This window comes from Atractosteus spatula, chromosome 6, assembly GCF_055471065.1.
Source record: "Atractosteus spatula isolate fAtrSpa1 chromosome 6, fAtrSpa1.hap1, whole genome shotgun sequence".
In the NCBI taxonomy this organism is placed as follows: Eukaryota; Metazoa; Chordata; class Actinopteri; order Semionotiformes; family Lepisosteidae; genus Atractosteus; species Atractosteus spatula.
The window spans coordinates 18,298,716-18,324,557 of record NC_142711.1 but is presented as its reverse complement, the minus strand read 5'-3'; the positions used below and the strand labels follow the sequence as shown (position 1 = coordinate 18,324,557).

At 45.1% G+C, this 25,842-nt stretch overlaps 15 non-coding genes across 15 annotated transcripts; 3 read left to right on the top strand and 12 right to left on the bottom strand.

Moving 5' to 3' along the window:
• Positions 1-1,005: 1,005 nt before the first annotated feature.
• Positions 1,006-1,077, top strand: trnaq-uug (transfer RNA glutamine (anticodon UUG)). The gene has a single exon. It is a non-coding gene; the product is annotated as a tRNA-Gln (tRNA).
• Positions 1,078-4,026: 2,949 nt separating this feature from the next.
• trnaq-uug (transfer RNA glutamine (anticodon UUG)) lies at positions 4,027-4,098 on the bottom strand. Its single transcript has one exon. It is a non-coding gene; the product is annotated as a tRNA-Gln (tRNA).
• A 962-nt stretch (positions 4,099-5,060) lies between these two features.
• Positions 5,061-5,132, bottom strand: trnae-cuc (transfer RNA glutamic acid (anticodon CUC)). The gene has a single exon. It is a non-coding gene; the product is annotated as a tRNA-Glu (tRNA).
• Positions 5,133-6,496: 1,364 nt separating this feature from the next.
• On the bottom strand, positions 6,497-6,569 carry trnar-acg (transfer RNA arginine (anticodon ACG)). Its single transcript has one exon. It is a non-coding gene; the product is annotated as a tRNA-Arg (tRNA).
• A 568-nt stretch (positions 6,570-7,137) lies between these two features.
• Positions 7,138-7,209, bottom strand: trnaq-cug (transfer RNA glutamine (anticodon CUG)). The gene has a single exon. It is a non-coding gene; the product is annotated as a tRNA-Gln (tRNA).
• A 982-nt stretch (positions 7,210-8,191) lies between these two features.
• Positions 8,192-8,279, bottom strand: trnay-gua (transfer RNA tyrosine (anticodon GUA)). Its single transcript is given in 2 exon segments — positions 8,192-8,227; positions 8,243-8,279. It is a non-coding gene; the product is annotated as a tRNA-Tyr (tRNA).
• Positions 8,280-9,031: 752 nt separating this feature from the next.
• trnae-cuc (transfer RNA glutamic acid (anticodon CUC)) lies at positions 9,032-9,103 on the bottom strand. The gene has a single exon. It is a non-coding gene; the product is annotated as a tRNA-Glu (tRNA).
• Positions 9,104-9,380: 277 nt separating this feature from the next.
• trnaq-uug (transfer RNA glutamine (anticodon UUG)) lies at positions 9,381-9,452 on the top strand. Its single transcript has one exon. It is a non-coding gene; the product is annotated as a tRNA-Gln (tRNA).
• Positions 9,453-12,400: 2,948 nt separating this feature from the next.
• On the bottom strand, positions 12,401-12,472 carry trnaq-uug (transfer RNA glutamine (anticodon UUG)). Its single transcript has one exon. It is a non-coding gene; the product is annotated as a tRNA-Gln (tRNA).
• Positions 12,473-13,434: 962 nt separating this feature from the next.
• Positions 13,435-13,506, bottom strand: trnae-cuc (transfer RNA glutamic acid (anticodon CUC)). Its single transcript has one exon. It is a non-coding gene; the product is annotated as a tRNA-Glu (tRNA).
• Positions 13,507-20,801: 7,295 nt separating this feature from the next.
• On the bottom strand, positions 20,802-20,874 carry trnar-acg (transfer RNA arginine (anticodon ACG)). Its single transcript has one exon. It is a non-coding gene; the product is annotated as a tRNA-Arg (tRNA).
• Positions 20,875-21,442: 568 nt separating this feature from the next.
• Positions 21,443-21,514, bottom strand: trnaq-cug (transfer RNA glutamine (anticodon CUG)). The gene has a single exon. It is a non-coding gene; the product is annotated as a tRNA-Gln (tRNA).
• A 982-nt stretch (positions 21,515-22,496) lies between these two features.
• Positions 22,497-22,584, bottom strand: trnay-gua (transfer RNA tyrosine (anticodon GUA)). Its single transcript is given in 2 exon segments — positions 22,497-22,532; positions 22,548-22,584. It is a non-coding gene; the product is annotated as a tRNA-Tyr (tRNA).
• A 752-nt stretch (positions 22,585-23,336) lies between these two features.
• On the bottom strand, positions 23,337-23,408 carry trnae-cuc (transfer RNA glutamic acid (anticodon CUC)). Its single transcript has one exon. It is a non-coding gene; the product is annotated as a tRNA-Glu (tRNA).
• A 277-nt stretch (positions 23,409-23,685) lies between these two features.
• Positions 23,686-23,757, top strand: trnaq-uug (transfer RNA glutamine (anticodon UUG)). Its single transcript has one exon. It is a non-coding gene; the product is annotated as a tRNA-Gln (tRNA).
• The last annotated feature ends 2,085 nt before the right edge of the window (positions 23,758-25,842 follow it).

The window sequence follows — 25,842 nt, the reverse complement described above, 5'->3', positions numbered from 1 at the left end:
GGAATAAAACTGGTAAAGGGAGGGGAAACACTGGAGGCAGTAAAACAAAGAGTGAAACCTGGATGGAACAAGTGGAGGAAAATAACTGGAATAATCTGTGACAGGAAAATTCCTAGAAAGTTAAAGTGCAAAATGTACAAGACTGTGATTAGACCTGTACTACTATATGGAGCTGAATGCTTGGAAGTTGGAAAGAAGGAAGAGAACTTGATGAGAAGAACTGAAATGAGGATGTTGAGATGGATTCTGCAGATTTCAATGAAGGAGAAGATCAGAAATGAAGAAATCCGTAGACGATGTAGGGTGGTGGATGTAGTTGAGAAGATGCGAGAGGCAAGGTTACGGTGGTATGGACATATCATGAGGAGGGACGTTGAGGAAGTAACAAAGAGGGTAATGGAATTTGAGGTGGAAGGTAACAGGGGAAGAGGCAGGCCTAGAAAGAGATGGATAGATTGTGTGAGAAAAGATATGGAGGTATGTGAAGTGAGTGAGGAAGATGTGCTCGACAGAGACAAGTGGAGAAGAGCAACCAAAGCAGCTGACCCCAGGACAGTCTGGGACTAAGGCTGTGAAAAAGAAGAAGAAGAAGAAGCTACGGATCTTCAGTGTCCAGTGAAGCTGTAATGACAGAAAGGAAGGAAAAGGAGACTCTTCCCTGACCTGAAGTCGAACCCAGGCCGCGGTGGGGAGAGCACCGAATCCTAACTACTAGACCACCAGGGAAACGGTCGACTCTCTCCCTGTGTGTGAAGAGAAGACAGCGGTAACTGGGATTCATGCCGGTGATCTTAGTAGGACACAGAGAGCGATCGACACGCTTTTACAGTCTGTGTAGCGACAGCAGCGACGCTCAGAGCTGCTGTGTGTAAGAAAGAGAAAATAAGATCTATTTGATACAAAGACTTTTTTGCACAGCGAGACGTCTTGATACTCGAAGGTTTGTGGGATTATTTTTCCGTGTTTTATTTACGTTTTCAGATTTAATGAGCCTACTCGCTTATTGGTTCCATGATGTAATGGTTAGCACTCTGGACTTTGAATCCAGTGATCCAAGTTTAAATCTTGGTGGAACCTCAGCGGTGTATCTTTCTTACTTCTTTGTCGGGTGAGCGTTTTGTTAATATTAAGTGTAGCAATGAAACCTTCATTGTAGCATTAAGTTAAAATCGATCACTTCTTGAATTTATGTAAGAAACTATCCTGATTTGAGGTTTCATTGCTTCATTACAGGTGTGCTTTTATGATTCCAGAGTCAAGTTCAGGTACTTTGCTTGATGAAAGAAGCTTTTTTTTTTAAATCTGTGATCTGCTCACCCAACAAGGTCTGCTGTCCTACTGAAAGAGAGAAGCAGAGTAAGGAAGATGTTCATTCTTGAGAGTTTTTGCTCAATCACAGCGCACCCTGCTGTCAAGATTCTGGCTGAGATTGTAGCCAATCATGTGCTGCTCAGTCAATTCAATTCATTTCAAGATGCTTTGCTGGCAAGACCAATGAATAAATCAGCATTGTCAAAGTAAAACAAATACAGTTAACATGGAAAAATCCAAGGACATTTACATCTTAATTTAGACATAAGACATTTACATATAAACATATGCAGCATTTTTTGTGAGACAGACTCACTGTTCCTCAGGCTGTGACAGGAGATCACATACTGGGCTGCCAGTTCACCTGAGTTCCCTCCTCCCTCTCCCAGTAAGATTGGGACTTGTTGTGATTCTGGCAGGTGTGGGGATTCTGGGATTAGATTTCTAAATTTGGCCAGGAATGTTTGTCTAATCCTAGAATATTTGTCACAGTGCAGCAGAAAGTGCATCTCTGTCTCTGTTTCTCCCCGCTGGCAGTGGGAGCACAGCCTGTCCTCTCTGGGCAGCCAGGTCTGCCTGTGTTGCCCAGTTTCTATGGCCAGGCTGTGGTCACTGAGCCTGTACTTCTTCAGGTATCGCTTAGCATGCGAGAGGTAGCGAGATCGATGCCCGCATTCTCCAGTCTGTCTTGTATCCCCAAGCAGCGAGCATTGAAATTTCATGCTTACAAGGAAACAAAATCTAAACCAAAGCACAAAGCCAATTGAACACTTGTAATAACCCTTATATCGACAAGGAGGCTTTACTTCTATTTTCATTTGTTTTTGAATTACAAAGCTGAGGAAGCAGTCCTTACCATTCAAACACATGCAAAAAGACTATCTGATGTATTTTAACAGAAACTTTACTTTAAAAATAACATTACACTGCCTGGCACATTCAGTTATATCCTGACACGAGACATAAAAAGTAATAATTATGGCCCACAAATTAACCGACTGATTTGATCAATTGAAGTGTTCTGATTTTAGAGCCCCCTGTAATTTTTGCTAATTAGAACAACAACAATGCTGAGCCTTCAGCACAGCTCAAAGATCAAGATCAGCTGGTCTCAAACTTTGTTCTGCAAGTTTTTTGTTGGAATAGAGCTCAGAGCTGAGACGATCTCCAAATAATATATTAACTAGTCTGCAAGATACTGGCCTCCGTGTGGATGTAGTAGTTCGGGTGGGTAGCTGCGTCAGCATGCGTAGGCTGCAAAGGAACAAGTAATAGGTTTATTCCATGCTGAAAAGAGAAGAAAGAAAACACAGCGTTTCGTCCGTGGAGCCTTCTTCAGGTGTGAGAAAAACAGGGCATAAGCAAAGGTAACGTAGCAGGAGAACAAAAGCAGGGAAAGAGGAGGACAGGCACCTGACAGCGTGATTTCTCTCTTGAATGGTTACTAAATACGTTATGTGAACATGCCACCCGTAGAACTGTATATAGTTTCGCTGCTCCAGGCCTTTAGAGATTGATTGTAAGAGCGGGCAGGTAGGAGGTATGGATCCTGTGCAGGACTCAGGAGCGAGAGGGAACACCAATCCAAATCGCGAAGCAAAACGTATACCAGGAAGCAAGCAAGAAGGTCGGAAAACGAGAAAGACAACCAGAGAGCAACAACCCGAAACTCAAGACAAAGTCGAAATCGAGGGGCAGGCTAGAAGATCAAACACCGAGTGGAAACTAGCAGTGAAATAACGCGAACTCGAGGAGAACCCGCAAGAGTGAGCGGGAAGTGAGGAAAGAGGGGAACTGAAATAGTGACGGGAGTGAACGGTGATTGAGGGGGGGGGGGAGGGTATTACTCGCGGCGTGAGCGTTTGTTAAACACAGTTCGCGTGGGAATGCGAGACGGGACAGAGACGCGTGTGGAATTTGTAACATTGACGGCTTAAAGGGTGACTATAACAGAGGCTGGACTTTTACATTTTGCCATATCATCGAGAACTTCTCTGTTTTCAACTCCCGAAAAAGGTACCGTAGCTGTATTTTGACAGTAACGGTTTCGAAGTTACTGCTGGTATAAACAGATGAGTGTCCCCGCGCACATTTTTAGCACAGTTTCAAAATCCATGTAACTTTACAAGACGAAGAAAAATGAGAAAGACAGACTTAATATTATAAAGACTCAAAATCAAAACCATAAAGTCAACTAAGTATGGAACTCGTAAAAACACAGAACACTGAAATCGACAAACCTTTATTTACATATTATCCATTTTTTAATACGAAGCAGAAGTAGCTCCCACTGAATCCAATACCAGGTGTGTTAAAGTACCGCGCACCGATTTCTGTTTGTGTGACAGATCGCTTGCAAATAAGAATATTTTAAAGCGGACAAAGAACAAAGATAGAGCAATCGGTACTCCTGGCGCGTCTGAATTGAAAAACCATGTGAGTGACAAACCAGCACTTGTTTGGCTGAACTCCAGACCCATATCTTAGCAGCAGGGAGCGCTGTGATTGGGCGAAAACTACCTAAAATGAGAGCGGACACTGTGATTGGACAATTCATGGTAGCGAAACGGGCCTTGATTGGCTAAGACCACCAACTTTGAACAGAAGGCAATGTGCTAGTGAGCAGCCCGATGTGTTTAAAAGAATGACAAGCCAGGAAGGAGTCGAACCCACAATCTTCTGATCCGTAGTCAGAGTAAGAAGGATACCCGGCTCAGGTTCCACCGAGATTTGAACTCGGATCACTGGATTCAAAGTCCAGAGTGCTAACCATTACACCATGGAACCGCTGGCTTGTGAAAGAGCTTTAAAGATCCATAATGAGATCTTCTGCGTGTTTAATTTGTCTGCGTGAGACTCCGGTGTCTGTGTGACTTCGAAGCTCTGCTGTAGCCGCTGTGCATCTGAGCTCTAAAAACGGTTCCGTCCGCTTTCAGTCTTACAGACACGTCCGCACTCCCACTTAAAAAGCACCCCTTTTCTCACACATTCAGCCAAAATTCGTGCGGTGTTCCTGGTCATTTCAATCTCAGTTCGACGTCAGGTTTTTAACTCGTTTCTGCAGTCTTGTTTCAAGCGTTTCTCTGTCATTTGACTTCACGGGTACTCGACATTTTTGTAGCAGTATGGGAACACTCTTAAGAGAAATTGCAACACTTTACAGCGAGTGGCTGGAGACAAACATTTCGTGAGTTCATTCCAATACCGCCCCGTAATTCCAATACTTTTTCTTAATGAGGCGAGCTTTTTGTTAATCTTACAAGTGTAGATGAGACCGTAAATATAACTTTAGGTTAACAATGATGAGCTCTTGAACTTGAGTTCGGAATTCTCATCCTATTTTCTGCTTTGTTTTCTTTTTTACAGGTGTGTTTTTACTATTTTAGGGTCTTCAGGTGCTTTGCTTGATGAAAGAAGTTACATTCCGACTCTCTGGTCTGCTTTAGTACTAGAAGAGAGAAGCAGTCTGGAAGATGTGAAAACTATGTGATATTTTGGAAGAAAGCGGTTTTTCTTTGATATCGTAATCAAGCATAATTTCAGCTCGACACATAAACACTTTGGTTTAAAGAGACGTTATTTTAAAACACAAGATGTAGCAAACACGTGTAACCAAGTTGACTACTTGAGCGCTCTTTCCACTCACAAATGACCCAGAGCGCAGTATCTGGGGCTCGAAGGTTATTTTGTGGTGATAGTTAACAGACGTGGTTCAAGGAGGTATCTCCGTCAGGAGGGAAAAGGAACCCTTCCCTGACCGGGAATCGAACCCGGGCCGCGGCGGTGAGAGCGCCGAATCCTAACCACTAGACCACCAGGGAGACGGTCAACTCTCTCACTGTGTGTGAAGAGAAGACAGCGGTAACTGGGATTCGCGCCGGTGATCTTAATAGGACACAGAGAGCGATCGACACGCTTTTACAGTCTGTGTAGCGACAGCAGCGACACTGAGAGCTGCTGTGTGTAAGAAAGAGAAAATACGATCTGCTTGGAACAAAGACCTTGTTGCATAGCGAAACGTCTTGATACTCGAAGGTGTTTGTGGGATTATTTTTCCGTGACTTATTTTCGTTTTCACATTTTAGGAGATCATTCTCTCAGACCCGCAGGGTGATGGTTGGGAGCGAGTCCGGACGTGTCTAAGAGACCGAGCTCTTCGGTGTGAGTTTTTAGCGATTTAGAGATTGATTGTAAGAGCGGGCAGGTAGGAAGTATGGATCCTGTGCAGGACTCAGGAGCGAGAGGGAACACCAATCCACATCGCGAAGCAAAACGTATACCAGGAAGCAAGCAAGAAGGTCGGAAAACGAGAAAGACAACCAGACAGCAGCAACCAAACCTCAAAACAAGGTTGAATCATCAATGTGTGAAATTTGCTCCAAAATCCGGTTATAAAAATCGTATTAGCTTAAAAATAATGTATAAGCATGCCCCAATAACAAAACAACAGCCTTATACAATGAGGGGTTGCTGCTGGTCCATGAGGCTGCGGGTTTTCCTCTTTTACATTTTGCCATATCATCGAGAACTTCTCTGCTTTCTACTCCCGAAAAAGGCACCGTAGCTGTATTTTGACAGTAACGGTTTCGAAGTTACTGCGGGTATAAACAGATGAGTGTCCCCGCGCACATTTTTAGCACAGTTACATGGATTTTGGAACTTTACAAGACGAAGATAAATGAGAAAGCCATACTTAATATTATAAAGACTCAAAATCAAAAGCAAAAAGTCAACTAAGTATGGAACTAGTAAAAACACAAAACACTGAAATCGACAAGCCTTTATTTACATGTTATCCATTTTTGAATACGAAGCAGAAGTAGCTCCCACTGAATACAAACACCAGGTGTGTTAAAATACCGCGCACCGATTTCTGTTTGTGTGACAGATAGCTTGCAAATAAGACGAATATTTTAAAGCGGACAAAGAACGAAAATAGAACAATCGGTACTCCTGGCGGGTCTAAATTGAAAAACCATGTGAGTGACAAACCAGCACTTGCTTGGCTGAACTCCAGACCCATATCTTGGCAGCAGGGAGCGCTGTGATTGGGCGAAAACTACCTAACATGAGAGCGGACACTGTGATTGGACAATTCTTGTTAGCGATACGGGTCTTGATTGGTTATGGCTATCAACAATGAACAGATGTGCTAGTGAGCAGCCCGATGTGTTTAAAAGAAAGACGAGCCAGGCAGGAGTCGAACCTACAATCTTCTGATCCGTAGTCAGACGCGTTATCCATTGCGCCACTGGCCCCGCTGACACAGCTGCACCGCACCACAGTGAGCTCAGCGCCGCTACTAGTACGGCATCGCCCCGCTCCAACTTTTCTAACATCGATACACGCGTTTTCTACATTTTGTCGAAATCTATGTGTAACGTTGAAACTCCGCTTGAGTTCGACATCAAAGAAAAACCGTTTTCTTCCAAAACACCATACAGCTGTCACGTATTCCAGACTTTAGTTATCTCTTTAATTAGTGTAATCTTAGGTCCTGTTGTTGTTTCACTCAGTTGAGCAGTTGGAAATATTTTTCAGTTGTGACCTTTATTATTATTCAGTTGTGACCTTTTAAACATAAATCAGAAGGACAGCAGACCCTGTTGGGCGAGCAGATCACAGATTCGGAAAAAAAAGCTTCCTTCATCAATGAAAATTACCTGAACGGCTCTGGAATCCTAAAAGCACACCTGTAATGAAGCAATGAGAGCCGAAATCAGGAGAGTTTTGTACATAAGTTCAGGAAGTGATCGATTTTAACTTAACGATACATTAAAGGTTTCTTTTTTACACCGATGAAGATGTAAGAAAAACACACCTCACAGGTTCCACCGAGATTTGAACTCGGATCGCTGGATTCAGAGTCCAGAGTGCTAACCATTACACCATGGAACCGCTGTGCTACATTCTGATGTAGCAGCTGTCCATCTGAGCCCTGCAAACTGTTCCGTCCGCTTTCAGTCTCACAGACACGTCCCAATCCCGCTTAACAATCACCGATCACTAACCATCGGGCTCCAGATACTTTGCTCCTGCGCTCTGGGTCATTTGTGAGAGGAAAGAGCGCTCAAGCAGTCATGTGGAAGAGCACTTCACTGTTGTTTAACTGGATTATTTCTGTTAGTCCGATACGGTGCTTCCATCCCATTAAAAACTAAAACACTAAAGAGTTTTGTTAGAAACGGACTCACCCGAGACGCACACAAGGACCGTTGAACTCGAGTCTTTGTATCTAAATACAAGAAGAAAATCTGTTTTACACGCAAATATCATCAGCAGCATGTGAGCTCCTGAAGAGAACCAAGTTTACTTGTGGGTGGATTCTCTCATGTGGGGTCTTCCCTTGTGCTCCTGCGTCAATTGTATCAATAAAGTTTCACTTTCCGTGGGGATCGGTCTCTCAGACACGCCGGACTCGCTGTCAGCCATCTCCCTGAGTGCTAAGAGAACGATCTCCTAAAATCTGAAAAAAAATCTCAAAGCGTCTCGGTACCCATTTTGTACCAAACAGATCGTATTTCCTCTTTCTTACACACAGCAGCTCTCAGTGTCGCTGCTGTCGGTACACAAACTGTAAAAGCGTGTCGATCGCTCTCTGTCTTATTAAGATCACCGGCGCGAATCCCAGTTACCGCTGTCTTCTCTTCACACACAGTGAGAAAATCCACCGTCTCCGTTGAGTCTGTGATTATCAGCCACTCTATCAGGGGGAGTCGACACACTGGATACTTTATCTGTAAAAACGGGACGATCACACTTGAAGACAACCAACACAGGGAGCTATTGCTTCAGCCTTTATTAAGCTTTCAACCAACCTCTGAGATGCGCTATTTTCAATTTTCACGAGATTGTTAAGGAGAACAACAAAACAATGCCTTCCTTCGAGCCGGATTCGAACCAGCGACCTAAGGATTCCCAGCGATTCCCACTACAGTCCTCCGCTCTACCAACTGAGCTATCGAAGGGACGGCCAATGCTTTTTTTCTCACACGTTCAGCCTAAATTCGTGCGGTGTTCCTGATCATTTCAATCTCACTTCGACGTCAGGTTTTTAACTCGTTTCTGCAGTCTTGTTTCAAGCGTTTCTCTGTCATTTGACTTCACGGGTACTCGAAATTTTTGTAGCAGTATGGGAAGACTCTAAAGAGAAATTGCAACACTTTACAGCGACTGGCTGGAGACAAACATTTCGTGAGTTCATTCCAATACCGCCCTGTAATTCCAATACTTTTTCTTAATGAGGCGAGCTTAAGCTTGTTAATCTTACAAGTGTAGATGAGACCGTAAATATAACTTTAGGTTAACAATGATGAGCTCTTGAACTTGATTTCGAAATTCTCATCCTATTTTCTGCTTTGTTTGCTTTATTACACGTGTGTTTTTACTATTTTAGGGTCTTCAGGTGCTTTGCTTGATGAAAGAAGTTACAATCTGACTCTCTGGTCTGCTTTAGAACTAGAAGAGAGAAGCAGTCTGGAAGATGTGAAAACGGTGTGATATTTTGGAAGAAAGCGGTTTTTCTTTGATTTCGTATTTTAAAACACAAAATGTAGAAAACACGTGTAATCAAGTTGACTACTTGAGTGCTCTTTCCACTCACAAATGACTCAGAGCGCAGGAGCGGAGTATCTGCAGCTCGAAGGTTATTTTGTGGTGATAGTTAAGAGACGTGGTTCAAGTACAGTAGGTATCTGCGTCAGGAGGGAAAAGGGGACTCTTCCCTGACCGGGAATCGAACCCGGGCCGCGGCGGTGAGAGCGCCGAATCCTAACCACTAGACCACCAGGGAGACGGTTGGCTCTCTCCCTGTGTGCGAAGAGAAGACAGCGATAACCTGGATTCGCGCCGGTGGTCTTCATAGGACACAGAGAGCGATCGACACCCTTTTACAGTCTGTGTAGCGACAGCAGCGACACTGAGAGCTGCTGTGTGTAAGAAAGTGAAAATGAGATCTATTTGATACAAAGACTTTTTTGCACAGCGAGACGTCTTGATACTCGAAGGTTTGTGGGATTATTTTTCCGTGTTTTATTTACGTTTTCAGATTTTAGACATCTAATCTCATTGGTTCCGTGGTGTAATGGTTAGCACTCTGGACTTTGAATCCAGCGATCCGAGTTCAAATCTCGGTGGAACCTCAGCAGTGTATCTTTCTTACTTCTTTGTCGGGTGAGCGTTTTGTTAATATTAAGTGTAGCAATGAAACCTTCAATGTAGCGTTAAGTTAAAATCGATCACTTCTTGAATTTATGTAGGAAACTCTCCTGATTTGAGGTTTCATTGCTTCATTACAGGTGTGCTTTTATGATTCCAGAGTCAAGTTCAGGTACTTTGCTTGATGAAAGAAGCTTTTTTTTTAAATCTGTGATCTGCTCACCCAACACGGTCTGCTGTCCTACTGAAAGAGAGAAGCAGAGTAAGGAAGATGTTCATTCTTGAGAGTTTTTGCTCAATCACAGCGCACCCTGCTGTCAAGATTCTGGCTGAGATTGTAGCCAATCATGTGCTGCTCAGTCAATTCAATTCATTTCAAGGTGCTTTGTTGGCAAGACCAATGAATAAATCAGCATTGTCAAAGTAAAACAAATACAGTTAACATGAAAAAGTCCAAAGACATTTACATCTTAATTTAGACATAAGACATTTACATATAAACATATGCAGCATTTTTTGTGAGACAGACTCACTGTTCCTCAGGCTGTGACAGGAGATCACATACTGGGCTGCCAGTTCACCTGAGTTCCCTCCTCCCTCTCCCAGTAAGATTGAGACTTGTTGTGATTCTGGCAGGTGTGGGGATTCTGGGATCAGATTTCTAAATTTGGGCAGGAATGTTTGTCTAATCCTAGAATATTTGTCACAGTGCAGCAGAAAGTGCATCTCTGTCTCTGTTTCTCCCCGCTGGCAGTGGGAGCACAGCCTGTCCTCTCTGGGCAGCCAGGTCTGCCTGTGTCGCCCAGTTTCTATGGCCAGGCTGTGGTCACTGAGCCTGTACTTCTTCAGGTATCGCTTAGCATGCGAGAGGTAGCGAGATCGATGCCCGCATTCTCCAGTCTGTCTTGTATCCCCAAGCAGCGAGCATTGAAATTTCATGCTTACAAGGAAACAAAATCTAAACCAAAGCACAAAGCCAATTGAACACTTGTAATAACCCTTATATCGACAAGGAGGCTTTACTTCTATTTTCATTTGTTTTTGAATTACAAAGCTGAGGAAGCAGTCCTTGACATTCAAACACATGCAAAAAGACTATCTGATGTATTTTAACAGAAACGCCATCCTTACTTTAAAAATAACATTACACTGCCTGGCACATTCAGTTATATCCTGACACGAGACATAAAAAGTAATAATTATGGCCCACAAATTAACCGACTGATTTGATCAATTGAAGTGTTCTGATTTTAGAGCCCCCTGTAATTTTTGCTAATTAGAACAACAACAATGCTGAGCCTTCAGCACAGCTCAAAGATCAAGATCAGCTGGTCTCAAACTTTGTTCTGCAAGTTTTTTGTCGGAATAGAGCTCATAGCTGAGACGATCTCCAAATAATATATTAACTAGTCTGCAAGATACTGGCCTCCGTGTGGATGTAGTAGTTCGGGTGGGTAGCTGCGTCAGCATGCGTAGGCTGCAAAGGAACAAGTAATAGGTTTATTCCATGCTGAAAAGAGAAGAAAGAAAACACAGCGTTTCGTCCGTGGAGCCTTCTTCAGGTGTGAGAAAAACAGGGCATAAGCAAAGGTAACGTAGCAGGAGAACAAAAGCAGGGAAAGAGGAGGACAGGCACCTGACAGCGTGATTTCTCTCTTGAATGGTTACTAAATACGTTATGTGAACATGCCACCCGTAGAACTGTATATAGTTTCGCTGCTCCAGGCCTTTAGAGATTGATTGTAAGAGCGGGCAGGTAGGAGGTATGGATCCTGTGCAGGACTCAGGAGCGAGAGGGAACACCAATCCAAATCGCGAAGCAAAACGTATACCAGGAAGCAAGCAAGAAGGTCGGAAAACGAGAAAGACAACCAGAGAGCAACAACCCGAAACTCAAGACAAAGTCGAAATCGAGGGGCAGGCTAGAAGATCAAACACCGAGTGGAAACTAGCAGTGAAATAACGCGAACTCGAGGAGAACCCGCAAGAGTGAGCGGGAAGTGAGGAAAGAGGGGAACTGAAATAGTGACGGGAGTGAACGGTGATTGAGGGGGGGAGGGTATTACTCGCGGCGTGAGCGTTTGTTAAACACGGTTCGCGTGGGAATGCGAGACGGGACAGAGACGCGTGTGGAATGTGTAACATTGACGGCTTAAAGGGTGACTATAACAGATGCTGGACTTTTACATTTTGCCATATCATCGAGAACTTCTCTGTTTTCAACTCCCGAAAAAGGTACCGTAGCTGTATTTTGACAGTAACGGTTTCGAAGTTACTGCTGGTATAAACAGATGAGTGTCCCCGCGCACATTTTTAGCAGTTTCAAAATCCATGTAACTTTACAAGACGAAGAAAAATGAGAAAGACAGACTTAATATTATAAAGACTCAAAATCAAAACCATAAAGTCAACTAAGTATGGAACTCGTAAAAACACAGAACACTGAAATCGACAAACCTTTATTTACATATTATCCATTTTTTAATACGAAGCAGAAGTAGCTCCCACTGAATCCAATACCAGGTGTGTTAAAGTACCGCGCACCGATTTCTGTTTGTGTGACAGACCGCTTGCAAATAAGAATATTTTAAAGCGGACAAAGAACAAAGATAGAGCAATCGGTACTCCTGGCGCGTCTGAATTGAAAAACCATGTGAGTGACAAACCAGCACTTGTTTGGCTGAACTCCAGACCCATATCTTAGCAGCAGGGAGCGCTGTGATTGGGCGAAAACTACCTAAAATGAGAGCGGACACTGTGATTGGACAATTCATGGTAGCGAAACGGGCCTTGATTGGCTAAGACCACCAACTTTGAACAGAAGGCAATGTGCTAGTGAGCAGCCCGATGTGTTTAAAAGAATGACAAGCCAGGAAGGAGTCGAACCCACAATCTTCTGATCCGTAGTCAGAGTAAGAAGGATACCCGGCTCAGGTTCCACCGAGATTTGAACTCGGATCACTGGATTCAAAGTCCAGAGTGCTAACCATTACACCATGGAACCGCTAGCTTGTGAAAGAGCTTTAAAGATCCATAATGAGATCTTCTGCGTGTGTAATTTGTCTGCGTGAGACTCCGGTGTCTGTGTGACGTCGAAGCTCTGCTGTAGCCGCTGTGCATCTGAGCTCTACAAACGGTTCCGTCCGCTTTCAGTCTTATAGACACGTCCGCACTCCCACTTAAAAAGCACCCCTTTTCTCACACATTCAGCCCAAATTCGTGCGGTGTTCCTGGTCATTTCAATCTCACTTCGACGTCAGGTTTTTAACTCGTTTCTGCAGTCTTGTTTCAAGCGTTTCTCTGTCATTTGACCTCACGGGTACTCGACATTTTTGTAGCAGTATGGGAACACTCTTAAGAGAAATTGCAACACTTTACAGCGAGTGGCTGGAGACAAACATTTCGTGAGTTCATTCCAATACCGCCCCGTAATTCCAATACTTTTTCTTAATGAGGCGAGCTTTTTGTTAATCTTACAAGTGTAGATGAGACCGTAAATATAACTTTAGGTTAACAATGATGAGCTCTTGAACTTGAGTTCGGAATTCTCATCCTATTTTCTGCTTTGTTTTCTTTTTTACAGGTGTGTTTTTACTATTTTAGGGTCTTCAGGTGCTTTGCTTGATGAAAGAAGTTACATTCCGACTCTCTGGTCTGCTTTAGTACTAGAAGAGAGAAGCAGTCTGGAAGATGTGAAAACTATGTGATATTTTGGAAGAAAGCGGTTTTTCTTTGATATCGTAATCAAGCATAATTTCAGCTCGACACATAAACACTTTGGTTTAAAGAGACGTTATTTTAAAACACAAGATGTAGCAAACACGTGTAACCAAGTTGACTACTTGAGCGCTCTTTCCACTCACAAATGACCCAGAGCGCAGTATCTGGGGCTCGAAGGTTATTTTGTGGTGATAGTTAACAGACGTGGTTCAAGGAGGTATCTCCGTCAGGAGGGAAAAGGAGCCCTTCCCTGACCGGGAATCGAACCCGGGCCGCGGCGGTGAGAGCGCCGAATCCTAACCACTAGACCACCAGGGAGACGGTCGACTCAATTCAATTCAATTCAATTCAAGGTGCTTTATTAGCATGACCGATGGGTACAATCAGTGTTGCCAAAGCAAATGAAAGTAATGATATTTACATGAAACAAAACAAAAATAGAAGTAAAATAAAATCTACAGACATATTACAGACATTTACAACAAAGACATATTATACAATATTGACATATTCTGTAGGCGGCTGGAGCATTACTGGGAGACAGACTCACTGTTCCTCAGGCTGTGACAGGAGATCACATACTGGGCTGCCAGTTCAACTGAGTTCCCTCCTCCCTCTCCCAGTAGGATTGGGACCCGTTGTGATTCTGGCAGGTGTGGGAACTCTGGGATTATATTTCTGAATTTCGGGAAGAATGTTTCTCTAATCCCAGAGTATCTGTCACAGTGCAGTAGGAAGTGCACCTCTGTCTCTATTTCTCCCCGCTGGCAGTGGGAGCACAGCCTGTCCTCTCTGGACAGCCAGGTCTGCCTGTGTCGCCCAGTTTCTATGGCCAGGTTGTGGTCACTGAGCCTGTACTTCGTCTGTTTCTGTTTGTTATTTTTTATTTTGGTCAAATATTCAGCTAGTGTGTATTGTCTGTTTAAGGTTCTGTAACATTCCAGTTTATGTTGTGTTTGTGTGTGTGTGTCCCAGTGTGTGAGATATTGCTGTTTGATCTGTGCTGTGATGTGGTTGAGTCTGGGTTGTGGTGCTCTAGCAGTGCTGTCCTGAGGCTGGTTAGTGTCGGTGTGGCTCAGGGGGCTCTGTTTTGGGCTCAGCTCTTGGCTCAGCAGGGCTTTGTGGTGGTAGGAATTTTGGTCACTGTTTTTTAGGTGTAGCCAATACTTGAATATTCTTTTCTGTATGTTTATCAATAGTGGGTACTGGCCTAATTCGGCCCTGCACCCGTTGTTAGGAGTTCTTCTCTGCGCACGGAGGATGTTTCTACAGATCTCCATGTGCAGAGTTTCTGTGGGGTGTTTGTCCCATTGGGTGTAATCCTGGTCTGTGAGGGGACCCCACACTTCACTGCCGTAGAGGGCAATGGGTTGGATTACACTTTCAAATATTTGGAGCCAGATTCTTGTTGGTGGGTTGATGTTGAAGAGCCTCCTTCTTATTGCGTAGAAAGCCCTGAGTGCCTTCTCCCTCAGTGCCTTCACTGCCAGGTCAAAACTCCCGGAAGAGCTGATGGTGAGACCGAGATATGTGTAGCTGGATGTGTGCTCCAATGTGTTGTTGTTGAGTGTGAATTTGTACCTGTTTCCCTGAGGTCTGGCTTTCTTCTGGAAAACCATAACTCTGGTCTTGTCCAGATTGACTGTCAGTGCCCAGGTCTGACAGTACTGCTCCAGCAGTGCCAGGTTCTGCTGCAGCCCCTGTTCTGTGGGCGACAGCAGGACCAGGTCATCTGCGTAGAGCAGGAACTTGATTTCTGTGTCGTGTAGTGTGAGACCAGGAGCTGCAGACTGCTCCAACATTCCTGCTAATTCATTGATATAGATATTGAACAGTGTTGGGCTCAGGCTGCAGCCCTGTCTCACCCCGCGGCCTTGGGTGAAGAATTTAGTCCTTTTGTTTCCAATTTTCACTGCACATTTGCTCTCTGAATACATTGATTTAATGATGTCGTACACTTTGCCCCCTATGCCACTTTGGAGTAGTTTATAAAACAATCTCTCATGCCAAATCGAGTCAAATGCAGGGCTTGTTGCAACTTTGGGCTGCTGTGTCTCAGCATCTCATTTATGACACCATCATGGCCACAGGCTTTGCGTGGTCTGAGGGCCTGGAGTTTGTCCAGTAGCTCCTGCTCAGTGATTGGGGAGTCTAAGGGGTTTTGGTTGTCTTTGATAGCCAATTCCAAAATTTTGAGTTTTTCATAAATGGTGTTTTGGTCTGATTGATTTGTATTTGGGAGCTTTTCATAGAGATTTTCAAAGTATGTTTGCCAGATTGTTCCATTTTGGATGGCCAATTCTTCTGGTTTTGATTTGTTTAAGTTGTTCCACTTCTCCCAGAAACAGTTCTGATTTAGTGACTCCTCAATTTCTGCAAGTTGTTTGTCTATGTATGTGTTTCTTTTCTTTTTCAGCGTGTGTTTTTAAAGTTTTACCATGTCACAGTACCTGAGTCGCAGATCTGTGTTGTGTGGTTGTCTGTGTTTTTCATTTGAGACTTTTCGTAGTGCATTTCTGATGTTTTTGCACTCCGTATCAAACCACTTTTCTTTTGCTTTTGTTTTTTGGTAGTTTTTTGATTTAGTTGTTTTTAGCTTAGATTTTGATGCTAGTTTGTGGAATAGGTGATTTAGTTTTTGTGTGGCCAAGTTGATGCCTAATTTGTTGGTTTGATACGGAGTGTTTAGGAATGTGTCCATCAGTGTCTGAATTTCGTCATTGCCCAGTGCAGTTTGGTATCTGTCCAGGCTGTCTGTGTCCCATCTGTACGCCTGGTTGAGGTCATACAGCTGGCTGGGCTGTGTCAGTGTGTCTCTGTACTGGTGTGCTCTCTTCATGTAGAGTGTGATCTGGCTGTGGTCGGAGAGGGGAGTTTGTGGCCTGACAGTGAAGGCACTGATACAGGAGGGGTCCAGGTCGGTGATGGCATAGTCCACCACACTGCTGCCCAGAGCTGAGCTGTAGGTGAACCTGCCTAGAGAGTCCCCTCTAGTCCTGCCGTTGACGATGTACAGGCCCAGCCCTTGACAGAGCTGCAGCAGCTCGCGCCCGGTGCTGTTGACCGTAGTGTCATGGCTGCACCTGTGTGAGGTGACCGGTGTGTGGTACAGAGGGGATTGTCCGAATATGTGAGTGTTTCCCTGTGTGCTGGTGAAGTCTGCCAGTGTGCCTGTTCGTGCGTTGAGGTCACCATAGAGCAGCACGTTTCCCTGGCCCTGGAAGTGACCGATCTCCGTGTGGAGACTGGGGAGAATTCCCTCACTGTAGTAGGGGGATTCTGAGGGCGGGATGTAGACAGCACACAGGAAAACCTCGTTTTCTGTACAGATGGTATTTCTTTTGATTTTAAGCCAAACTCGTGACTCTTCTTTCTTTACTAATTGTATGGAGTGACTGAGCTCCGCTCTGTACCACACAATGATCCCCCCAGAGTCTCTGCCCCGGGTGATTTGGGGTTTTTTGACAGAGGGCACCATGATCTCCTTGTAGCCTGGGGGACAGTGGGTAGCCAAGTCTCCCCGACACCATGTCTCCTGTAGGATCATGATGTCTGTCTCCTTTACATCCTTGATAAATTCAGGATCAGTGCTCTTCAGCCCAAATGCTGACGAGCCCAGACCCTGAATGTTCCACATACTTATCTTTAGAGATCTCATTGTTATCGCTTGAATTATCTTTGCAAGTTGTTATTGTTTTCTGGAACTGTATCAAATTTGTGTTGGACATTTACATCATCGACAGAAACAAGTATTGTGCTGGGTTTTTGTCTGTCGCTGTGGGTGGTGGAAGTTCAGCTCATAAGCCGGGTGCAGATGAGGTTCAGGAGCTGCCGGATTTCTCCCAGCTCCAAACCGCTCGGGACTGCTGGTCTGGCCAGGGCTGCGGCGTAGCTGTGCAGGAGGGGCTCGGTCCGGCTCTGTAGTTGTGCTGGGTGGGGAGGGGTTGTGGTTCTGGTCCGGTTCAGCTGCTGGTCTGGGTGAGGGGCATGGGGTGGGGCGCTGGTTCTGGTCCTGTTAGGTCGTTGGTCTGGGTTGGAGGGCTGTAGGGTGGTGCTGGTTCTGTTCTTTGTGGGTTGAGCTGGTCTGGGTTGGGGGTGTGGGTGCTGGGGCGTTCCTCTGGTAGTCCTCCTGTTTCTCTCTGGGGTGCTGTTCGGGTGTCTGCCCAGTGTGGTGTCTTTCAGAGTTTTTGTGAAGAGTCCAATGGTCTGTTTTTTGAGGTGTTTATGGTCGTGTAGGTGCTGTGGTCCAAGGGTGGAGTGATGGGCCAGGTAGACGATTGGGAGCAGGGCGCAGCACCGTGAGATCTCGGCATTGATTCTCTGGATGGTGTGGTGCTGCTCGTCCTGTCTCGGCAGCAGGGTGGAGATGACAATTCGGGCGCGAGGGAACTCCTGTATGGCCCTCTCTGCCACTCTCCTGATGGACTGGGCCACCTGCTCCCTCTGGGTCCTCAGGTCGTTGGTGCCGGTGTGGATGATGATGTGCTGAGGGGCTCCCAGTACCGACCTGGACAGCAGCTGCAGGGCCTTCTCTGTCGTCGGACACCAGAGCTTTGCTGTTTGTAATCCTGGGAAGAGCCTGTGCTCATCGATGTACCTCCCGTTGGAGTCGATGAGAAGGGCTACTTCCATGCGTCTGCCTCTGGTGTCCAGTCTGCTGGAGGGGCGCTGTGCTGCCGGGCGGGCGGCTGCTTGGGGGGGTGCAGTGTGTGAGGTGGAGGAGTTGGGTGGGGCCGGGTGTGTGTGTGGGTCACCCTGAGTGTTCGGCAAGGTGGATGTGCTTTTGGGCAGTGGAGTTGTGAGGGGATTTGGGGTGCCGGGGGGTGCAGTGGGTGTGGTGTTTGCTACGGTGGGGGTACTGGGTAAGTGGGAGTTGGTGGTGGGGGTTGTAGGGGTGTCAGGTTGTGTGGAGGTGGGTGTGTCTTTGCGGGTTGGGGGTGGGTGTTGTGTGTTGTGTGTTCTGGGTCTCAGGGCTGTTCTGTTGCAGTCCGGGCTGCAGTGGGAAGTAGTGAGTTTCCTCAGCTGGTCTTTGAGAGTCTTGCTTGTCCTCTCCGCGAGCTGCAGCTCCTCTCTCAGCTCTGCTACTTCCGACTGCAGCTTACTGTTGTCCTGCAGCAGCTCCTCCATCTGTGCCCTGAGCTGTTTGTTGGAGGTTTTACATTCATTCTTGTGTTTGTTAACCTCGTCTCTTAGCTGTTGTGCTGTCTGCCCCTCTGTGAGTCTCCCCAGCATCAGCTCCTTGAACTCAGTGAAGTCCAGCTCCAGAGCAGAGAGTTTCTCTCTCAGGAGGCGCACTGTGCTGTGGTCACAGGGGGGTTGGTGTGGGCTGTGTGTGTCCGGGTGGTGTGTTTCTGTGTTGCCGAGGGCTACACTCTTGCTGGGCTGTTCTGTGGCTGAGGTTGTGTTTGTGGGCTCTAAAACAGGTGGAGCTGAACTCTCCGGTGCTGTGGGCATCAGGCTGCTGGGTTTTTCTCCTGTTTCTGGGGGAGGTTTCTCCAGGTCGGCCTGTGTTTTAAGGTCTGTGAACTTTTCCTCGAAAAGCTCCAGAGCGGCCTCACTGCCCTGTATCATCACTGTACCATTGTGGTAGGTGTTGACAGTCAGGACAGTGTCTTCTACCTCGCTGTCGCCCCCTATGGAGATTTGCCTGCCTTTGCTGATGCCCCTTCTGGTGGTGTTTGTATAATTCTTACACACAGCTGTGTGCCAGGCATTCGGATGCTCAGTAAAAAAGAGCAGGTTGGTTTTTATGTGTTTTTCTCCTGCCTGGCAGTAGTCAGCAATGAGGGTCTCTGGGTTTTCTTTCATCCAGGAGTCTTTGTACTGTTTCCTGGTCTTAACGGTTTTCACGTCCTCAGGGTACTGGAGTACTGTGCTGAGGGGGCAGGGCTGCTCCAGTGGGGCTGTATTCTGCTCTGTACTCATCTTCCTCTTTTAAATACAATGGGCCCAGGTGAGAAGAGCAAACAGACGGCCTGGCTCGGGCGTTTTGAATACAATCAGCCCCCTGTTGCTTGGGAACAGGTTCTTCAACTTTGGCCTTTTGAGTGTAGTGGGCCCAAGTGGTATTTTGTTTAATTTAAACTTTAAGGTAACTTTTTCTAAAGACTTTTTAAACTTTTATCTAGCAAAGCAGTTCAATTTTTTAGAGGCCTCTTCAAGAAAGGAGAAGAAAGAACAGGGCTTACCAGGTGTTTTTCGTGTTGGTGGCTGAGTTCTTGGCTTCTCCTGATGCTGCTTCTATTTTCCCTTTCCTTCTTGTTTCACTGTGTGTGAAGAGAAGACAGCGGTAACCTGGATTCGCGCCGGTGGTCTTAATAGGACACAGAGAGCGATCGACACGCTTTTACAGTCTGTGTAGCGACAGCAGCGACACTGAGAGCTGCTGTGTGTAAGAAAGAGAAAATACGATCTGCTTGGAACAAAGACCTTGTTGCATAGCGAAACGTCTTGATACTCGAAGGTGTTTGTGGGATTATTTTTCCGTGACTTATTTTCGTTTTCACATTTTAGGAGATCATTCTCTCAGACCCGCAGGGTGATGGTTGGGAGCGAGTCCGGACGTGTCTAAGAGACCGAGCTCTTCGGTGTGAGTTTTTAGCGATTTAGAGATTGATTGTAAGAGCGGGCAGGTAGGAAGTATGGATCCTGTGCAGGACTCAGGAGCGAGAGGGAACACCAATCCACATCGCAAAGCAAAACGTATACCAGGAAGCAAGCAAGAAGGTCGGAAAACGAGAAAGACAACCAGACAGCAGCAACCAAACCTCAAAACAAGGTTGAATCATCAATGTGTGAAATTTGCTCCAAAATCCGGTTATAAAAATCGTATTAGCTTAAAAATAATGTATAAGCATGCCCCAATAACAAAACAACAGCCTTATACAATGAGGGGTTGCTGCTGGTCCATGAGGCTGCGGGTTTTCCTCTTTTACATTTTGCCATATCATCGAGAACTTCTCTGCTTTCTACTCCCGAAAAAGGCACCGTAGCTGTATTTTGACAGTAACGGTTTCGAAGTTACTGCGGGTATAAACAGATGAGTGTCCCCGCGCACATTTTTAGCACAGTTACATGGATTTTGGAACTTTACAAGACGAAGATAAATGAGAAAGCCATACTTAATATTATAAAGACTCAAAATCAAAAGCATAAAGTCAACTAAGTATGGAACTAGTAAAAACACAAAACACTGAAATCGACAAGCCTTTATTTACATGTTATCCATTTTTGAATACGAAGCAGAAGTAGCTCCCACTGAATACAAACACCAGGTGTGTTAAAATACCGCGCACCGATTTCTGTTTGTGTGACAGATAGCTTGCAAATAAGACGAATATTTTAAAGCGGACAAAGAACGAAAATAGAACAATCGGTACTCCTGGCGGGTCTAAATTGAAAAACCATGTGAGTGACAAACCAGCACTTGCTTGGCTGAACTCCAGACCCATATCTTGGCAGCAGGGAGCGCTGTGATTGGGCGAAAACTACCTAACATGAGAGCGGACACTGTGATTGGACAATTCTTGTTAGCGATACGGGTCTTGATTGGTTATGGCTATCAACAATGAACAGATGTGCTAGTGAGCAGCCCGATGTGTTTAAAAGAAAGACGAGCCAGGCAGGAGTCGAACCTACAATCTTCTGATCCGTAGTCAGACGCGTTATCCATTGCGCCACTGGCCCCGCTGACACAGCTGCACCGCACCACAGTGAGCTCAGCGCCGCTACTAGTACGGCATCGCCCCGCTCCAACTTTTCTAACTTGGATACACGCGTTTTCTACATTTTGTCGAAATCTATGTGTAACGTTGAAACTCCGCTTGAGTTCGACATCAAAGAAAAACCGTTTTCTTCCAAAACACCATACAGCTGTCACGTATTCCAGACTTTAGTTATCTCTTTAATTAGTGTAATCTTAGGTCCTGTTGTTGTTTCACTCAGTTGAGCAGTTGGAAATATTTTTCAGTTGTGACCTTTATTATTATTCAGTTGTGACCTTTTAAACATAAATCAGAAGGACAGCAGACCCTGTTGGGCGAGCAGATCACAGATTCGGAAAAAAAAGCTTCCTTCATCAATGAAAATTACCTGAACGGCTCTGGAATCCTAAAAGCACACCTGTAATGAAGCAATGAGAGCCGAAATCAGGAGAGTTTTGTACATAAGTTCAGGAAGTGATCGATTTTAACTTAACGATACATTAAAGGTTTCTTTTTTACACCGATGAAGATGTAAGAAAAACACACCTCACAGGTTCCACCGAGATTTGAACTCGGATCGCTGGATTCAGAGTCCAGAGTGCTAACCATTACACCATGGAACCGCTGTGCTACATTCTGATGTAGCAGCTGTCCATCTGAGCCCTGCAAACTGTTCCGTCCGCTTTCAGTCTCACAGACACGTCCCAATCCCGCTTAACAATCACCGATCACTAACCATCGGGCTCCAGATACTTTGCTCCTGCGCTCTGGGTCATTTGTGAGAGGAAAGAGCGCTCAAGCAGTCATGTGGAAGAGCACTTCACTGTTGTTTAACTGGATTATTTCTGTTAGTCCGATACGGTGCTTCCATCCCATTAAAAACTAAAACACTAAAGAGTTTTGTTAGAAACGGACTCACCCGAGACGCACACAAGGACCGTTGAACTCGAGTCTTTGTATCTAAATACAAGAAGAAAATCTGTTTTACACGCAAATATCATCAGCAGCATGTGAGCTCCTGAAGAGAACCAAGTTTACTTGTGGGTGGATTCTCTCATGTGGGGTCTTCCCTTGTGCTCCTGCGTCAATTGTATCAATAAAGTTTCACTTTCCGTGGGGATCGGTCTCTCAGACACGCCGGACTCGCTGTCAGCCATCTCCCTGAGTGCTAAGAGAACGATCTCCTAAAATCTGAAAAAAAATCTCAAAGCGTCTCGGTACCCATTTTGTACCAAACAGATCGTATTTCCTCTTTCTTACACACAGCAGCTCTCAGTGTCGCTGCTGTCGGTACACAAACTGTAAAAGCGTGTCGATCGCTCTCTGTCTTATTAAGATCACCGGCGCGAATCCCAGTTACCGCTGTCTTCTCTTCACACACAGTGAGAAAATCCACCGTCTCCGTTGAGTCTGTGATTATCAGCCACTCTATCAGGGGGAGTCGACACACTGGATACTTTATCTGTAAAAACGGGACGATCACACTTGAAGACAACCAACACAGGGAGCTATTGCTTCAGCCTTTATTAAGCTTTCAACCAACCTCTGAGATGCGCTATTTTCAATTTTCACGAGATTGTTAAGGAGAACAACAAAACAATGCCTTCCTTCGAGCCGGATTCGAACCAGCGACCTAAGGATTCCCAGCGATTCCCACTACAGTCCTCCGCTCTACCAACTGAGCTATCGAAGGGACGGCCAATGCTTTTTTTCTCACATGTTCAGCCTAAATTCGTGCGGTGTTCCTGATCATTTCAATCTCACTTCGACGTCAGGTTTTTAACTCGTTTCTGCAGTCTTGTTTCAAGCGTTTCTCTGTCATTTGACTTCACGGGTACTCGAAATTTTTGTAGCAGTATGGGAAGACTCTAAAGAGAAATTGCAACACTTTACAGCGACTGGCTGGAGACAAACATTTCGTGAGTTCATTCCAATACCGCCCTGTAATTCCAATACTTTTTCTTAATGAGGCGAGCTTAAGCTTGTTAATCTTACAAGTGTAGATGAGACCGTAAATATAACTTTAGGTTAACAATGATGAGCTCTTGAACTTGATTTCGAAATTCTCATCCTATTTTCTGCTTTGTTTGCTTTATTACACGTGTGTTTTTACTATTTTAGGTTCTTCAGGTGCTTTGCTTGATGAAAGAAGTTACAATCTGACTCTCTGGTCTGCTTTAGAACTAGAAGAGAGAAGCAGTCTGGAAGATGTGAAAACGGTGTGATATTTTGGAAGAAAGCGGTTTTTCTTTGATTTCGTATTTTAAAACACAAAATGTAGAAAACACGTGTAATCAAGTTGACTACTTGAGTGCTCTTTCCACTCACAAATGACTCAGAGCGCAGGAGCGGAGTATCTGCAGCTCGAAGGTTATTTTGTGGTGATAGTTAAGAGACGTGGTTCAAGTACAGTAGGTATCTGCGTCAGGAGGGAAAAGGGGACTCTTCCCTGACCGGGAATCGAACCCGGGCCGCGGCGGTGAGAGCGCCGAATCCTAACCACTAGACCACCAGGGAGACGGTTGGCTCTCTCCCTGTGTGCGAAGAGAAGACAGCGATAACCTGGATTCGCGCCGGTGGTCTTCATAGGACACAGAGAGCGATCGACACCCTTTTACAGTCTGTGTAGCGACAGCAGCGACACTGAGAGCTGCTGTGTGTAAGAAAGTGAAAATGAGATCTATTTGATACAAAGACTTTTTTGCACAGCGAGACGTCTTGATACTCGAAGGTTTGTGGGATTATTTTTCCGTGTTTTATTTACGTTTTCAGATTTTAGACATCTAATCTCATTGGTTCCGTGGTGTAATGGTTAGCACTCTGGACTTTGAATCCAGCGATCCGAGTTCAAATCTCGGTGGAACCTCAGCAGTGTATCTTTCTTACTTCTTTGTCGGGTGAGCGTTTTGTTAATATTAAGTGTAGCAATGAAACCTTCAATGTAGCGTTAAGTTAAAATCGATCACTTCTTGAATTTATGTAGGAAACTCTCCTGATTTGAGGTTTCATTGCTTCATTACAGGTGTGCTTTTATGATTCCAGAGTCAAGTTCAGGTACTTTGCTTGTTGAAAGAAGCTTTTTTTTTAAATCTGTGATCTGCTCACCCAACACGGTCTGCTGTCCTACTGAAAGAGAGAAGCAGAGTAAGGAAGATGTTCATTCTTGAGAGTTTTTGCTCAATCACAGCGCACCCTGCTGTCAAGATTCTGGCTGAGATTGTAGCCAATCATGTGCTGCTCAGTCAATTCAATTCATTTCAAGGTGCTTTGTTGGCAAGACCAATGAATAAATCAGCATTGTCAAAGTAAAACAAATACAGTTAACATGAAAAAGTCCAAAGACATTTACATCTTAATTTAGACATAAGACATTTACATATAAACATATGCAGCATTTTTTGTGAGACAGACTCACTGTTCCTCAGGCTGTGACAGGAGATCACATACTGGGCTGCCAGTTCACCTGATTCCCTCCTCCCTCTCCCAGTAAGATTGAGACTTGTTGTGATTCTGGCAGGTGTGGGGATTCTGGGATCAGATTTCTAAATTTGGCCAGGAATGTTTGTCTAATCCTAGAATATTTGTCACAGTGCAGCAGAAAGTGCATCTCTGTCTCTGTTTCTCCCCGCTGGCAGTGGGAGCACAGCCTGTCCTCTCTGGGCAGCCAGGTCTGCCTGTGTCGCCCAGTTTCTATGGCCAGGCTGTGGTCACTGAGCCTGTACTTCTTCAGGTATCGCTTAGCATGCGAGAGGTAGCGAGATCGATGCCCGCATTCTCCAGTCTGTCTTGTATCCCCAAGCAGCGAGCATTGAAATTTCATGCTTACAAGGAAACAAAATCTAAACCAAAGCACAAAGCCAATTGAACACTTGTAATAACCCTTATATCGACAAGGAGGCTTTACTTCTATTTTCATTTGTTTTTGAATGACAAAGCTGAGGAAGCAGTCCTTGACATTCAAACACATGCAAAAAGACTATCTGATGTATTTTAACAGAAACGCCATCCTTACTTTAAAAATAACATTACACTGCCTGGCACATTCAGTTATATCCTGACACGAGACATAAAAAGTAATAATTATGGCCCACAAATTAACCGACTGATTTGATCAATTGAAGTGTTCTGATTTTAGAGCCCCCTGTAATTTTTGCTAATTAGAACAACAACAATGCTGAGCCTTCAGCACAGCTCAAAGATCAAGATCAGCTGGTCTCAAACTTTGTTCTGCAAGTTTTTTGTCGGAATAGAGCTCATAGCTGAGACGATCTCCAAATAATATATTAACTAGTCTGCAAGATACTGGCCTCCGTGTGGATGTAGTAGTTCGGGTGGGTAGCTGCGTCAGCATGCGTAGGCTGCAAAGGAACAAGTAATAGGTTTATTCCATGCTGAAAAGAGAAGAAAGAAAACACAGCGTTTCGTCCGTGGAGCCTTCTTCAGGTGTGAGAAAAACAGGGCATAAGCAAAGGTAACGTAGCAGGAGAACAAAAGCAGGGAAAGAGGAGGACAGGCACCTGACAGCGTGATTTCTCTCTTGAATGGTTACTAAATACGTTATGTGAACATGCCACCCGTAGAACTGTATATAGTTTCGCTGCTCCAGGCCTTTAGAGATTGATTGTAAGAGCGGGCAGGTAGGAGGTATGGATCCTGTGCAGGACTCAGGAGCGAGAGGGAACACCAATCCAAATCGCGAAGCAAAACGTATACCAGGAAGCAAGCAAGAAGGTCGGAAAACGAGAAAGACAACCAGAGAGCAACAACCCGAAACTCAAGACAAAGTCGAAATCGAGGGGCAGGCTAGAAGATCAAACACCGAGTGGAAACTAGCAGTGAAATAACGCGAACTCGAGGAGAACCCGCAAGAGTGAGCGGGAAGTGAGGAAAGAGGGGAACTGAAATAGTGACGGGAGTGAACGGTGATTGAGGGGGGGAGGGTATTACTCGC